Below are 15930 nucleotides of genomic sequence, written 5' to 3' on the forward strand. Positions count from 1 at the left end.
CGGAAGCTGTACACCGAAATGCTGACGAAGCCGCATTGCCTGGTAATGGACGACAAAACCTACGTCAAAGCGGACTTTCGTCAGCTGCCGGCCTGTTGTTCTTCTCCGCAGAGGACAAATTCAGCGTTCCGGAGGAGATTCGCAAGCAGAAACTATCCAAGTTTGCCAAAAAGTACATGGTGTGGCAAGCGATCTGCTCTTGCGGAAAGCAGAGCGCCCCCTTCGTGATGACCGGCACGGTAAACGGGCAGGTTTACCTTAAGGAGTGCCTACAGAAGCGCTTACTACCACTATTGAAGCAGCACGAGGGCCCGACCATCTACTGGCCGGATCTCGCTTCGTGCCACTATTCAAAGGACGTGTTGGAGCGATACGAAGCCAACGGGGTCACCTTCGTTCCAAAGGAAATGAACCCGCCCAACGCGCCGGAGCTTCACCCAATAGAGAAATGTTGGGCGATTATGAAGCAGGCCCTCCGGAAGAACCCAAAAGTTGTCAAATCGGAGGCGGACTTCAAGAGAAAATGGATTTCTGTTCAAAAAAAACTACAACCTGACGTTGTACAGAACCTTATGGACGGGGTAAAGAGGAAGGTGCGAGCATACGGGCTTGGGCTCGAAGTATGAATAAAAAGAAAATGCCAAAAGTTGTTTAATAGTTTTTATTTTACTGTCTAAAATTTTCAAAAGGATCGGTCTACTGGGCGAATTTCTACAGCGTTTTTCCGTGATGCAATTTGATGTGACACACCCTTTAGCTGCAGCTACTGAGAGGATGAACTGTAACCGGTTGCGGATAGGATCACTGAACCTGATGTTGACATCAATTACAGGCGAAAGGTTGTTTTCTAGATCTGGCGCCAAAATCAAGTATCGGCTTCGGCTAAATGACAGATGTATGGCAGGATTGGCTTTTATGGGATCATTGTCAGCTGACTTCTGGGCGGTTGTTAAATTTCTAATACTACTTTTTCAATTAATTCATCAAATTAACTACCTGACGGCACAAGATAAATGGTATGTGGACCACATGCTGAGAAACAAAAAAAAATGCTTTTGATATTTGACTAGAAATATTAAATTTGTATTCCCTATTCAAAGAATCGACAGCATTCATATAGAATAGGCAGATAAATCGATAAATAAGCTTTTGATTTTTCAAAAATCGATTGGCAAAGATTGATTAAGCAAAGATCTATTCTTTGGTACCGATTCAATCAGTGGATCGATTCCTACGCCGTTTAAAAAATCGATTCGATAAGATCGATCTTTTTATAAAGATCACCCAATCCTAGTTCCTATATCGTGGCATCCCAGCCACTAATGAGCTGGGTCATGCGGTAAAATTGGTTGTCAAAAAGAATCCAATAGAAATGTCAAAAGAAATCCAATGTTTATTTTTGTTTATTTTTTGTTATTTTTTGGAAAAATGTTTATTTTTTATAATAATTCACTATATAGAGTAAGCATTGTAATAATACTACAAAAGTAAAGGAATTAATAGAAATGAACGAACTAAATTTTTTCATCAATTAATGCTAGCGTTTCAAATCATAAGGATCCAATTGACATTTTGGCAGATACTGAAATTTCAGTATTATTGACTTCTAAACTTCTCTAAACATTATTATAATTCACTTTTACTTCTCTGCAAATTTTTTTATTATTCTGAACGTTATAATTATATTATTCGAACATTTCATTAGACAACTTTCATTAAACAACTGAAAAATACGAATTACTCAATTTACAACTTTTATTTCAATTATGGTTCTGCCAAAACTGTCAATTAACAATGCCTGAGACACGAAAACGTTTGCTTCTTTTAAAGGAGAAACATTTGACAACATAAAGAAAAAAAGCCAGTATGGAGAAAAGAGGTGCAGGAATTTTTTTCCGGCAAAAACACTTGAAAAACAAATTCCAGTGAGGCTCCGGATTAAAAACAAACCAAACACCCCAATATTTAAAACATAAATATATCGTATTTTTCTTTAGTTGAGTCAAATAGATGGAATAATTGTTATTTCTGTACACGATCGGACACAGTATAACGTATTTTTAAGATAGTTTACAGCCATGACTTACAGTTTAGAATCCCTGGCTAGATCATTTTAGTACGCACAAAATTCAAAACTACATCCAAACTAGCGTTGGCCGAACAAATATCATCTTCGGGAGAAAAATGCTTTTTCGTGTGATGAAGGGAGAAATGCACAAATAAAAGAACCTTCTTCAAGAGCTTCAAAATGTTTGTAGGTATGGGAACAGACCTCCCTTTCTCTCAGATTGAACGTCAGCTTGCTATCCACATATCCACTGGTGCTGTTGCACAAATGTGTGAGAATATTACACCACATTAGAAAATGAAGTTGGATCTTCAAAGTATACATAGAAATTGTTTCCTAAGAGTAAAAAGGAGAGCAAAAACGTGAACCTGTATCCTTTTCAAACGGGGTTCGTGGTAGAGTATTCGAGAAGGATTTATGCGTGCTTATTTTCAATGTGTTTCTTGTTTCGCTTTTTCATATCGCTCTTATATTTTTATGACATATATAAGTATACAATGGGAGGGTGGCACATTTTTTGTTATTTTTAAGCTCATTTATATTATAAATAAGAATGTCAAAAGTTGTGCTCAAAATTAATTTTGGTTGTGTACAAGGGTTACCATTTATTTAACCAGATTCCACAGGCCGCAAAACGAACAAACAATTTAAGCGAATTCAACAATATCTGTAAAGTGTTTGTATCACAACGAACCTTGGATTGAGAGACAAAGATGGAATACACGGAAGTGAAGCAAGATAAAAAAAGGAGTCTCCACGAATTGAAAAAAAAATATTGAAAGGTATCTGCTCGTAAACCTTCCACTGGTACATTTTTATTTTTTATGTACCTGAAGCTTAATCCGATTACCTTTGGCTGTGATTATTGCACTAATTCACTGCAAAATTCGGGGAACCTCGTTTCATATTTTTTGCATGGTAGCTTTGAATGTTCAATTACCGTTGACTTGGAGCTCTTAAATCTTTCTTACATTACACCAAATCGAGAAATCCAATCAGTTAAAATCTAGTGAAGAGGCTGGCAATGTGTTTTCAGGTATAAAGGGTGTCGTTTTGTGGATTGTGACTTTTGCAATATTCTTTTCATCTGGAAAAAAAGAACCAGCGAATTACCATGTCGGCGAACCTCACATTTTGTAACCCTGTTCTTCTTGTTTGATTCCGCGAGTCTTTGCACTTCACGTTTTTCGAATGGCATGAGTCCCAAGTCTTCCTTTTTTACATTCTTGATGGCTTTGCGGGGCACGTTGATTTCTTTAACCATTTCATATACAGAGCGACAAAAATTTCGACTAATCCGTTCACGTACTGTTTTCATCAACTTCGAAGCTCGAATACTGCTCAGGTTTTTTTTGACATTGGATTGGATCTCTTCAATGTTATCAAATTAGTGATAATTCAAAAAATGTTTCTTCACACAAGAGCATAGGTTGGTATGGAGGTGCAACTGTTGTTGTTATGCTTTGCTTAGAACGATCGGAGACAAAACTAGCGCTAGAATTTGATGTGTGTGCATAATATGTCGGCGCACATCACACAAGTGAGAAGCGATGTTAAGTATCTGAATTCTGTGCTATGTTCATTCGGCACTCTCGTGTTTGAGAATTCAACACACTTCGTGCCAAGAGAGAATATGTGTTTGTTATGAACTCGCGCTGATGAAAATTAAACTCGAGATCAGCGCAGCGTATATTTTCAGAAGACTGATGGTGACAACAGGTTCAACTGAAGCATTCCTTTCTAGAACAGAGACTACTACCATTATTTCAACTAAATGCCACCCGTATGGCACGCAATTATAGTTAGAGGAGTTCTGGATGATTATCAGTTGTTAGATTTCTAATAATAATTTTCAATTATTTTATTTAATTAAAAAATCCATGACGTTACAAGATGAATGCCCTAGAGATTATAATTTATCTGGCCATCAAGTTTTTTGTGACCTTCATGCAGAGGATCAAAATAAAATGCCTTCGGTGTTTGAATAGAAATGTGAAATGTTTATTCCAAGTTTCAAGAAAAGACAACACTTATATAGAATAAGTAAATAAATTTGAAGAAGGCATTCGGTTTTTCAAAGATCGATTCTCTGGTAACGACTTAATCAGTGAATCGATCCCTATGTCGTTTAGAAAATCGATTCGTCAAGATTGATCTTTTCATAAAGATCGCCCAATCCTACACCACACACTACACTTCGAAAAGAAACTTTGACTGTTTTCATGGAGATTGTCTACTAGAGCAGGGGCTTTCAGATTTTTTGTTTATGGCAGAGTACTTTTTATAGCAAAAACATTTGACGGAGTACCTGCATTTTTGAATTTATAAAACAAATCCTATTTACAATGACATTACCCAAATGGGAACAACTCTATTTTGTTCGCGCGTCACAGTTACACGACATCTGACCCGGAATAAACAAGATAAATCACTATAAGCCCAGTAAAATTAGATTAAAGAATGTTTTTTTTCAAGGTGAGTTTTCAAGTGGGAGCATTTGCTATATCTTTGCGGAGCACCATTTGAAAACCCCAGTACTAGAGTATATTTAAGAAAACGATGGCTCCAGATGGCTCAAAAATTCATATCTGAGCTTCTACACTGAAACAAATACTGCTTCAATTATTTGGACCAACCCTGTATAAATTCATACAAAAAAGTAAAAGAAGTGAATTTCTGCTGGCTGTTGTGCCGATGATTTTCAAAGTTAGAACCAGAAATTCAACAATTGAAAATTCAGAGCGGTTCATTTTTGCTTAAGACCTTTGTTTTGCTCCTAAATTACCACGGATCTCCATTGATACAGTCTAGTTACCTTTAACCAGTGTCTTAGAATATCGACAAATATTCACGAGTAACGAATATGATTTTATTTTAATGTAAATGACTTTTTTTTAGCTTGAAACACACGGCTCTCATTATATTGATGATAATAGCAAACGAGTTCATATCACTGATGCATGAACAAATTTGCTATAATGAATGAATGCGGCATTGAATGGGGTTCATAACTTCGCTGTTATTTATTCTTTGAATATCAAAAGCAACAAATTGATATTAATTACATTCGAAACGATATTCGTTCTGGCATTGATTTTGAGTCAAAATTCAAAAATTCAAAAATTAGTCTGGCTAGACCATTTAGAGAACAGGAACACCAGAGTTCGAAGAAACGAACTTTGCAAGAAATCGCGCAGGATTTTGTTTGGCGAGACGGTAACAACAGCTTAAATAAAAACCAACCTCAGGTAAATGAACCACAGCTGACTCAGGTTAAACAACAACAGCTGATGTTCATTTGACTAAAATGAAATTCAATTCAGGCATCTTGAATGATCAAGATGAAAATGACACTGGGTGGAAAAATAAACTTCGAAACATATTGAAGAACAAAAGTTCATTTGCTCATATCCACTGGTTGTCTGGATCTGTCATTTTGATTTTAGTTTCGAATATATAGGTTTTCGATGCAACCTAGCCCGAAAATCTATGCATTTGAGCTTAGCAAAAAGGATTTTTTTCAACACTGCCTTTAACTAATGAACATGCGTGGTCGATATTTAATGCCAAATTTTTCCTCATCATTGTATTTTAACATTCAAGTTAAAGAAGAGTTTCTTGTCAATATCCCCTCGGACCTGAACAGGGATTAGAAGCTCCCTCAATTAAATATGTGACACCAACCACACTGCCACCGAATTTAAGCGTAATAAGGACTATTCCGGGCTTCAAATGTATAGTTGACACTCCAGTTGATAAAAAAAATTAGATGAACAGAATGCGAAATTTTTAAGTTATTTTTGAAATGATGCACATTCGTGAAAAGGGAACAACTCTTTTTAATTTGCGCGTCACAGTTACACGACATCTGTCCCGGAATAAACAAGATAAATCACTATACGTCCAGTAAAATTATATTAAAGAATGTTTTTCAAGACGGGTTTTCAAAAGGGAGCATTTGCTATATCTTTGCGGAGCACAAATTTCCCGCGAAGCACCATTTGAAAACCCCTGCCCTAAGGAATATGGCTTTTTACTGCGTCCACATACCGCTCCAATTCACATTTTTTCGAAGAATATTCTAGCCTAACTAAGTGTTCTACGAAGATATCGAACTATGAAAAATAGAAATACAACATTTTTCATTAAAAGAGAAAGAGTCGTCAAATCGAACATATTTTTAGTGTGCGGTTAAAATGATCCCATGGTGGTGGTAAAATGAACAATTTTACATATCATGCTAAATGATAATGATAATATGATAAAATTATATCATTTGTTCTGTAGAATTTCCCCCACTGAACCTATGAAATAAAACAAACTGGTTTTATGGCTTGAAACAGTATTTTACTTATAAAAAATAATCGATTAGTATGTAAAAGGTGTGTCACATCAAATGGCATCACGGAAAAAACGCTGTAGAAATTCGCCCAGTAGACCGATCCTTTTGAAAAGTTTAGACAGTAAAATAAAAACTATTAAACAACTTTTGGCATTTTCTTTTATTCATACTTCGAGCCCAAGCCCGTATGCTCGCACCTTCCTCCTTACCCCGTCCATAAGGTTCTGTACAACGTCAGATTGTAGTTTTTTTTAACATAAATCCATTTTCTCTTGAAGTCCGCCTCCGATTTGACAACTTTTGGGTTCTTCCGGAGGGCCTGCTTCATAATCGCCCAATATTTCTCTATTGGGCGAAGCTCCGGTGCGTTGGGCAGGTTCATTTCCTTTGGCACGAAGGTGACCCCGTTGGCTTCGTACCACTTCAACACGTCCTTTGAATAGTGGCACGAAGCGAGATCCGGTCAGAAGATGGTCGGGCCCTCGTGCTGCTTCAATAGTGGTAGTAAGCGCTTCTGTAGGCACTCCTTAAGGTAAACCTGCCCGTTTACCGTGCCGGTCATCACGAAGGGGGCGCTCCGCTTTCCGCAAGAGCAGATCGCTTGCCACACCATGTACTTTTTGGCAAACTTGGATAGTTTCTGCTTGCGAATCTCCTCCGGAACGCTGAATTTGTCATCTGCGGAGAAGAACAACAGGCCTGGCAGCTGACGAAAGTCCGCTTTGACGTAGGTTTCGTCGTCCATTACCAGGCAATGCGGCTTCGTCAGCATTTCGGTGTACAGCTTCCGGGCTCGCGTCTTCCCCACCATGTTTTGCCTTTCGTCGCGGTTAGGAGCCATCTGAACCTTGTAAGATGTACGCAGGCCCTCCCGCTGCTTGGTCCGCTGGACGAATGAACTTGACAAATTCAGCTTATTGGCGACATCCCGGTCCGAACTTCTCGGATCACGTCTAAACTGCTTAACTACGCGCTTGTGATCTTTTTCACTGACGGAGCATCCATTTTTGCCGTTCTTCACCTTCCGGTCGATGGTTAGGTTCTCGAAGTATCGTTTTAGTACTCTGCTGACCGTGGATTGGACGATTCCCAGCATCTTACCGATGTCCCGATGTGACAACTCCGGATTCTCGAAATGAGTGCACAGTATTAATTCACGACGCTCTTTTTCGTTCGACGACATTTTTCCAAATTTACGAAAAATTGACAGTGAAGCATGGTCAACGTGATCTATACACTCTTATCTGATTATAAGCGAAAGCTGAAGATATAAGTCCTAAAAATTAAATTTCTACAGCGTTTTTTCCGTGATGCAATTTGATGTGACACACCCTTTATTTTAAAGTGCAATTCTTGATGAAAATATGTTTCAACGACAAATAGGTTAGCTAGATATTGAAAAAGAGTACATGCAGTCAATGAAAGACCACGGTTAGATTTGAAATCGACCATGAAAATTTGGTAATTACAGTTTTTCACTCACTGGCATTCGGTTCACCGTGTCTGAACAAGATATAATAAAATATCCGATCAAATTTTCTATAACTATGAATTGTCTGAAAATCATATACGTGGAATTGGGAATTTTTCGTGCGATCTAAAAACATTCTGTAGAGTGTCGTTCAAGAAGCATAGTAACTAACAAGAAAAAATATCTATTGGAAAGGGGTCGTGTAGAAAAGAGGAACTTCGAACTTCAGCCGGTGACTTGTTATTCATTTTTTAGGCCTCGGACACAATGTGTTTTGCATAATTATTTCGCCATCTGCCTAATCACACCCAATCAACTAATCAGGAAGTGAGTAAATTAGACACTCGGCTCACTTTGAATGGACCGAAAACAATATACAATGCAGCTTTGAAAGCATCCTAAGAACAGATGGTGCTCTTAAGCGGCACCACCTGAGATTACGCACCAGACGACTATCACAAAGGAGATCAGAGATCAGTGATCGCTTAAAATGTAAGTCATCATTCATTCTTGCTTCTTACCCCTTGCTTCTCCGCAAGGAATTCAGAAACTATCCGAATCGTAAAACATCGTTAGTCATGCGGATTAGTGTCGCGCAATAGGTGTTTTTACTATCGTACCAGCCCCAGCGGTCAATCAATGAATGGAGTGCGGATCGAACGTATTTTTGGGCTTGTGTGTGTTTGTTTGTGTTCTCTTCCCCAAAGGGGTATCGTTTGATCGATTGTTTCCCACTCCGTGACACACGCAAGACAAACGAGGAAGTTATTTTAGCACGGACCAGTTAATGTTTTGAACAGATTTAGCTTTCGTCGTTGAGACTAACGCCTTTTAGCTTACCCTTTCGAACTGAATAAAATGACCGAAAGACAATGCGAAATTTGTATGGAATTGATGGGTGGAGACGCGGTTAGGAAAAAAAATAGTGCAGAAACCCGGTTGTTGAAGGTCGTGCGTACGGGTTTACGTGGATAAACAAAAAAAATTAAAGGTCGCTGCGAGAAAACTGGTTTCTGGTGAAGGGAGTGTCGGGATCACGAATTTGTTGTCCGAGCAGGAAGGCCATTTTGCGTGGAGGTTAGGGATATGATATTTTCATATATTGAGAAAGTTATGGAGTATAGAACATATTATATCAGTAATATTGCGGTGTGAGTAGAAAAACTTTCTGGGTTTTTTACCCATTGAACTATCTATTTGATTCCACCTGCATAAAGGAATCGAAATCGATAATTATTAGCATTTAGAAGGCCAATTTCGGGTGTTAATTTGTATTTTCCAGCATATAATTGACGCTAATGTGCACGTTAAGGTGCGGTATAATGTAAAAATTACATCTCGCGTCTTCTCCTTGACCATGAATTGGGATAATTGTTTTAGCTCAAATTGTAGAACACAGTGGTTTACGTTACAGCTCGTTGATCAATTCGGAATAGCAAATGTCTTCAAATTGTGGTTTTAGCGAAATTTGCTCCCGTGGTCAATTCCCGTTCTGGTCGGTGGAATTTTTCGCCAAAGAAATTTCTTTCGACTTGCATTGTGGTCAGCATATTCTAGAGCTTGCCGCTCAGAATGCATTAAAGGTGTGTTATTTGGCATAGAAATCTCAACTAAGTACTAATAAAAATGGCGCAAGTAATATCTACGTTGAGGCGAAGTTCCTCTGGGGACGTTAGTGTCATTTAAAAAAAGAAGAAGCGAAATTGCAATAGGCAAATTTGGTGGATTCATCTCTTTTCACAAATTCATATCGTTGGTGTCGTACCGATCCAACATGTTTCGAGTTGCAGGGTGCTATGTCTGGCCAAAACAATGTTGAACCTTTGTGCTTCTTTAGGAATGGCGAGCAACCTTCACGAAGACACTCTTTCTTGTATCTCACCGTTTTTCTTTTTCTGTAGGAGCCTTGAACCACAGCTCCCATTATTTTGATCTATTTAGGTGGTTTCATCGTTTATTGTTCCAGAAGAGTTGTTGGGAACACTATCTTGTCCACATCCGCAAATCTCCAGCTGCATCGATAATTTTCCCGCATATTTTGACATTTTATTTCATCTTAATTAGACCCCTTCCATGAGGTCATGCACCAAGAAACCAAATTTCAAATCAAGTTTTAAGAGAAAACTGGAAACGTGACCGGAATAAGCGCTAGTTAAAACATATTTTTTAGAGCGAATTCGATTTTTACACTCCAACCTTTGCGAGGAGCGAGTTAAAAACTACATACAGGGAAACTTTGATATAACGTACATTTCATTTTCGAAATTGTACGTTCTATCGAAGCGTAACAAAGAACTCAGAAACATAACTCATATTACTTTATTGTGATGCTGTTTGGGTAGGGTAAGTAAATAATGATGAAAGAATTTAACTAGTAGGTGAAGCCAACCTTTCTCATGATGTTTTTCTTCATACTATCGATTGAGGGTAAATAAGTAAAAAGACCGCTTTCTTGTTACAAAATCCTTTTCCTTGTAGCAGTGCCAATTGACTAATTATGACCTTGGTTCTGGATCGCTGCTTTTAAGTTGTCCATTTGCGAGCAGTTCTTGTGGGGATGATTCATACAGCGTTTTGATGTGTTTAGATACTATTTGCTGCGAAATATAACGGTAACTTCGATATAACGTACATTTAACTTTCAACATTGTACGTTGTGACGAATTGTGCACGTTAGAAACGTAGCTTATATGACTTTATTGTGTTGCTGTTAGGGTAAGGTTAATGAATAAATTCAACTAGAAGACGAAGCCAACCTTTCTCATGATGTTTCCCTTCGTAGTATTGATAAAGTTTTGATTCATTTAAAATCCGGAATAACAAAACAGTTGTATTTCGGAATTGGTTGAAGGTACAAAACTAGCTTTAGCATCAAAATACAGTGAATTTATTGTTCTTTCAGAATAAAACTGTTCAAAAAATTATTCATTCGGACTTTGAAAATGTGTACGTTATATCGAGGGTACGTTATATCGAAATTCCCCTCTAGCTCTCTACATTATAACTTTCATTGTTTCCGTTTTTTTATCCCTTTTGTTTATTTTAGGCTAATTAGAATTTAGCTGTAACAGAGCAGAATTTTAATCGTGTACATGTCACATGTTTATCATATCTATAATTAGCACATTACACAGTTGCCATTTTTCGGCGTTAGAGTATTCCCTTCTATACCATTGCATATAGTACACATTTACACAGTAGCCATTTAGAGTTTTCCTTCTGTTCTTCCATTTACCAGTTGGACCGGACAGCGGAGACAGTTGTTTGATCATTGTTGATTTATTTATAGAACAGCAGCCTGATGTGTCTTGCAGAGCAGAGCAGTTGTATGGATGATGAAACGATCTTATTTCGACCGTTGATCGATCTCCATCCCTGATGATTGTTGCATGGACGTAGTTATTCTGTAACAACACAAAGATGGTCAATGAGGGCCCTGAGTTTTGAACTAACGATCGATCGCTTACTAAGCGAACGCGCAACCAATGTGGCTACGGAGACCCCATTGTTTCCTAGTCTCTTCTTTTAATCTTCGTTTTATTAGGATTGAATTGAGAGAAAAGTCGTTGTTGCCGATGTTGAGAAATGTGGAAGTATTGATGAGCATTATATAAACTCTCCCAGAAGTGAAAAATCTGTTTGTCGCCGGATATTTTGATCATTAATATTTTTTTCAAAAACCTGCAGCACTACAATCAATCACAGAAAAATCTATATTCAAAATTTATCTGTATTAATCGTCCATGTTTTGTACTGAATGCTTAAAAAAGGATAGCATATATTAGGTTGGGGAAAAGTAATCCATTATTTATATGCGCCGTTTTGTTGTAAAATTTGTTGCCAATAGCTCCATAATGCCTCTCTAATAGAAGTCTTGGTCCTTATTGGCGAGAAACTCTACCAAAAGATTTTTACAATATTCTGTTGATCCTAATTTCATTTCACTCAGGAAGTTTTGCAATGCGAGAAAAGGGTGATAATCGCTAGATGGCAGATCCGGACTATATGGTGGATGCATTAAAACATCCTAATCACGCTCCTAGAGTTGTGTAGCCTTGCGTTATCTTGATGGAACACGACACCTCTTCTGTTGGTCAATTCTGGACATTTCTGGGCAATCACTAGCTTCAAACGGTCCATTTGTTGGAAGTGGAGATCCAAATGAAATCGAACTTAAAATGCAGATTTTAAAAACTTCTATTTTTGATTCGAACGAAAGTTTGTATTCCGTTTGAGTTGGAGGAAATATGAGTTTTCCACATCTTTTGGGAATTTTTTGACTCAAGGTTAACTTTTGGAAAAGGGCACATCGATTTTAGTAAGAGAAATCTTTGATAATTCATATCTCAAAAACTATGAGTCGTACCGAAATAGTGTCTTAGAAAGAGTTATAGAGTATTGATGTTAAAACGTGAAAAAAATATATACTGAGAAAAAGAAATAGTATCCTTTTTTATTTAAAAAAAAAAAACATTAATTTGCAACATCTAAAATACATTTTTTTATTTTCATATCAGTATATATTTTTTTAATAGAAGTCATATAGAAAACTTAAAAAATCACTCCAAGATGGTAAAACTATTTTTGACGAACTTTGTGGAACATCGATTTTTTAATGCTTTTTCGAAACTTCGAATGTTTGTATATTAATAATCATTTATAGCCACAAATTATGAATTCTGATGTGATTTAAAATAAAAAAGCTCTCCATCAATCTTCTTTTAAATGCAGCCATTCTCGAGATATTTGAAAAAAATATCTAATTTATTGTCTTTTTCGATTTTATTCTTTGTTTAAATTTATATATGTATTTTTTATTTTTTTTTATTGTTTTCATATAAAATAGAAATCATGTAGAAAAATTAAAAAATTAGTCCAAGATGGTAAAACTATTTTTGACGAACATTGTGGAACATCGAATTGTTATGAATTTTCGAAGCTTGCAATTTTTATATTTTAATTTTCAAAACATTTTTTTGTGTAATTTTTATAAATTTTTATTGTATTTTTTTATGAAACATTAAATTATTTTCCATATTTCACTATCTGTCTGTAATTTGTTTTTGAGATATACTTTTTCAAGTTAAAAAAGTTTAAAACTCAAAAAAAATCTTACTTAAAAACTATAAGAACCGCAGAATTTTGGTCAGAAAATGATATACAGGGCGGACTCGATTATATACAGTTTCTGATTCCTTTTCACTGTGTATAATCGAGTCAGAAAAAAATTTATGATTGGTTTTTTTGTATGTATTTTTTTTTAAATATATAAGAGGAATTTTATTTTTAATTCATCCCCTCAAAGTCAGAAAACACTTTTCTCATATGAAAAAAATAATTTTATTCAGATTCTCTCAGAATAGAAGATCATATTTGATGAAAAAAAATGCTTCTACGCAAATGTTCAAATTTCAACAATGACAGAATTATAGAACTTTTTTATTTTGTTTCGGACTCTGTTGCCTCATGCTGGCTCTACATTAAAAAGAACGCTACGGAAAACGATCCTGTTGCTTACATTTGAAAGATGAGAAAATTAAGTACAGGATATAGCATCTGAAATAGTGAATTTTGATAACATTGTGGAAGTGGAATACTTGAAAGTTAATAATTTGGAATGTATTATTAAAAATTTTATCCTTAAAAATGATATTAAACTAGATTGTTACTATCAATTAAATTGAAGCTCTCTAACCGCTCTACAATTTTTTATTTGACACCCAACTTATATCATTCTTTATTTGGCTGCAATATCGATATAAACGATTCCTGGTGAAAATTCAAGTAAAATCTTCAAAAATCACGATTTTTACCCCAATGTACATGCAATAACCACTTAATTATCACCTCAACGTTGAAAGTTTTCGTTTTTTTTCTTGGAATAAGTCATATTTGAAGTATAAAAAATATTGTTTTCCAAACTGTAAACCAAAATTGTATATTATCGGATCACACATAATCAAGTCTGTATATAATCGAGTCCGACCTGTATAGGAAATTGTACAAGCTTTCATTAAAAAATATAAACATAGCGAAAAAAATTTAAAAAAAAACATTAAAAAAATAATTTTGAAAATTAAAATTCGATTTTCTCAAAAACATTTTTTTTAAATTCTGAACGAAAATTAGATAAATAGTCTATAAAACTACCTAAACAAGTTTCCCATACATTGGAAAAAGGACACTGTTACTTTTAAGTGTTTTTTTTCAGATTTTTCTTTTAGTGTAATTTAAAAATAAAATTGGTAATTTAAAAAAATTGCATTCTTTATGAAAATTTACATTTCGTCCATTGACCAAAATTTTGTAGGTATTATAGCCTCACATTCACACTCACAACGTGTCATTGCAATCTGAGGTGGTTCTCCAGAATCCATGTTTATATTTTTTGCACAAATCATAGAACAAAGTTCATTTGTATGTTTTGAAACGGAGCTGAAAATACAACATTAATGTTCAAAAGTCAGAAAAGTCAGTCAGGTGTTGTCATGTCACAAAAGTATTAAAGGGTGTGTCACATCAAATTGCATCACGGAAAAAACGCTGTAGAAATTCGCCCAGTAGACTGATCCTTTTGAAAATTTTAGACAGTAAAATAAAAACTATTAAACAACTTTTGGCATTTTCTTTTTATTCATACTTCGAGCCCAAGCCCGTATGCTCGCACCTTCCTCTTTACCCCGTCCATAAGGTTCTGTACAACGTCAGGTTGTAGTTTTTTTTGAACAGAAATCCATTTTCTCTTGAAGTCCGCCTCCGATTTGACAACTTTTGGGTTCTTCCGGAGGGCCTGCTTCATAATCGCCCAATATTTCTCTATTGGGCGAAGCTCCGGCGCGTTGGGCGGGTTCATTTCCTTTGGCACGAAGGTGACCCCGTTGGCTTCGTACCACTCCAACACGTCCTTTGAATAGTGGCACGAAGCGAGATCCGGCCAGAAGATGGTCGGGCCCTCGTGGTAGTAAGCGCTTCTGTAGGCACTCCTTAAAGTAAACCTGCCCGTTTACCGTGCCGGTCATCACGAAGGGAGCGCTCCGCTTTCCGCAAGAGCAGATCGCTTGCCACACCATGTACTTTTTGGCAAACTTGGATAGTTTCTGCTTGCGAATCTCCTCCGGAACGCTGAATTTGTCCTCTGCGGAGAAGAACAACAGGCCCGGCAACTGACGAATATCCGCTTTGATGTAGGTTTCGTCGTCCATTACCAGGCAATGCGGCTTCGTCAGCATTTCGGTGTACAGCTTCCGGGCTCGCGTCTTCCCCACCATGTTTTGCCTTTCGTCGCGGTTAGGAGCCTTCTGAACCTTGTATGTACGCAGGCCCTCCCGCTGCTTGGTCCGCTGGACGATTCAGGTTATTGGCGACAAATTCAGCTTATTGGCGACATCCCGGACCGAACTTCTCGGATCACGTCTAAACTGCTTAACTACGCGCTTTTGATCTTTTTCACTGACGGAGCATCCATTTTTGCCGTTCTTCACCTTCCGGTCGATGGTTAGGTTCTCGAAGTATCGTTTTAGTACTCTGCTGACCGTGGATTGGACGATTCCCAGCATCTTACCGATGTCCCGATGTGACAACTCCGGATTCTCGAAATGAGTGCACAGGATTAATTCACGACGCTCTTTTTCGTTCGACGACATTTTTCCAAATTTACGAAATTTACAGTGAAGCATGGCCAACGTGATCTATACACTCTTATCTGATTATAAGCGAAAGCTGAAGATATAAGTCCTAAAAATTAAATTTCTACAGCGTTTTTTCCGTGATGCAATTTGATGTGACACACCCTTTAGACTGGCAACAAGCAAATTCAACTGTAAAATATTCTCTAACTCAAGATTCATGTGGGGAATTTTCTCAATTTTACTTTGATATCGTTTGCTTTTTTCGAAATCGTTTGATTTATACATGAAAACGAGAAAAACTGTTTTAGTGAGTCAAAACGTTGTCACGTCACGCTGCACAATGGTCCAGGAGATGTATATAAGTGCAAATTAGTATTTAAGGCTCGAAAGTTACTCTCTAGACAAAAACTGTCTTCGACAA

The sequence above is a fragment of the Toxorhynchites rutilus genome, chromosome 2 (genome assembly GCF_029784135.1).
Source record: "Toxorhynchites rutilus septentrionalis strain SRP chromosome 2, ASM2978413v1, whole genome shotgun sequence".
Classification (NCBI taxonomy): Eukaryota; Metazoa; Arthropoda; class Insecta; order Diptera; family Culicidae; genus Toxorhynchites; species Toxorhynchites rutilus.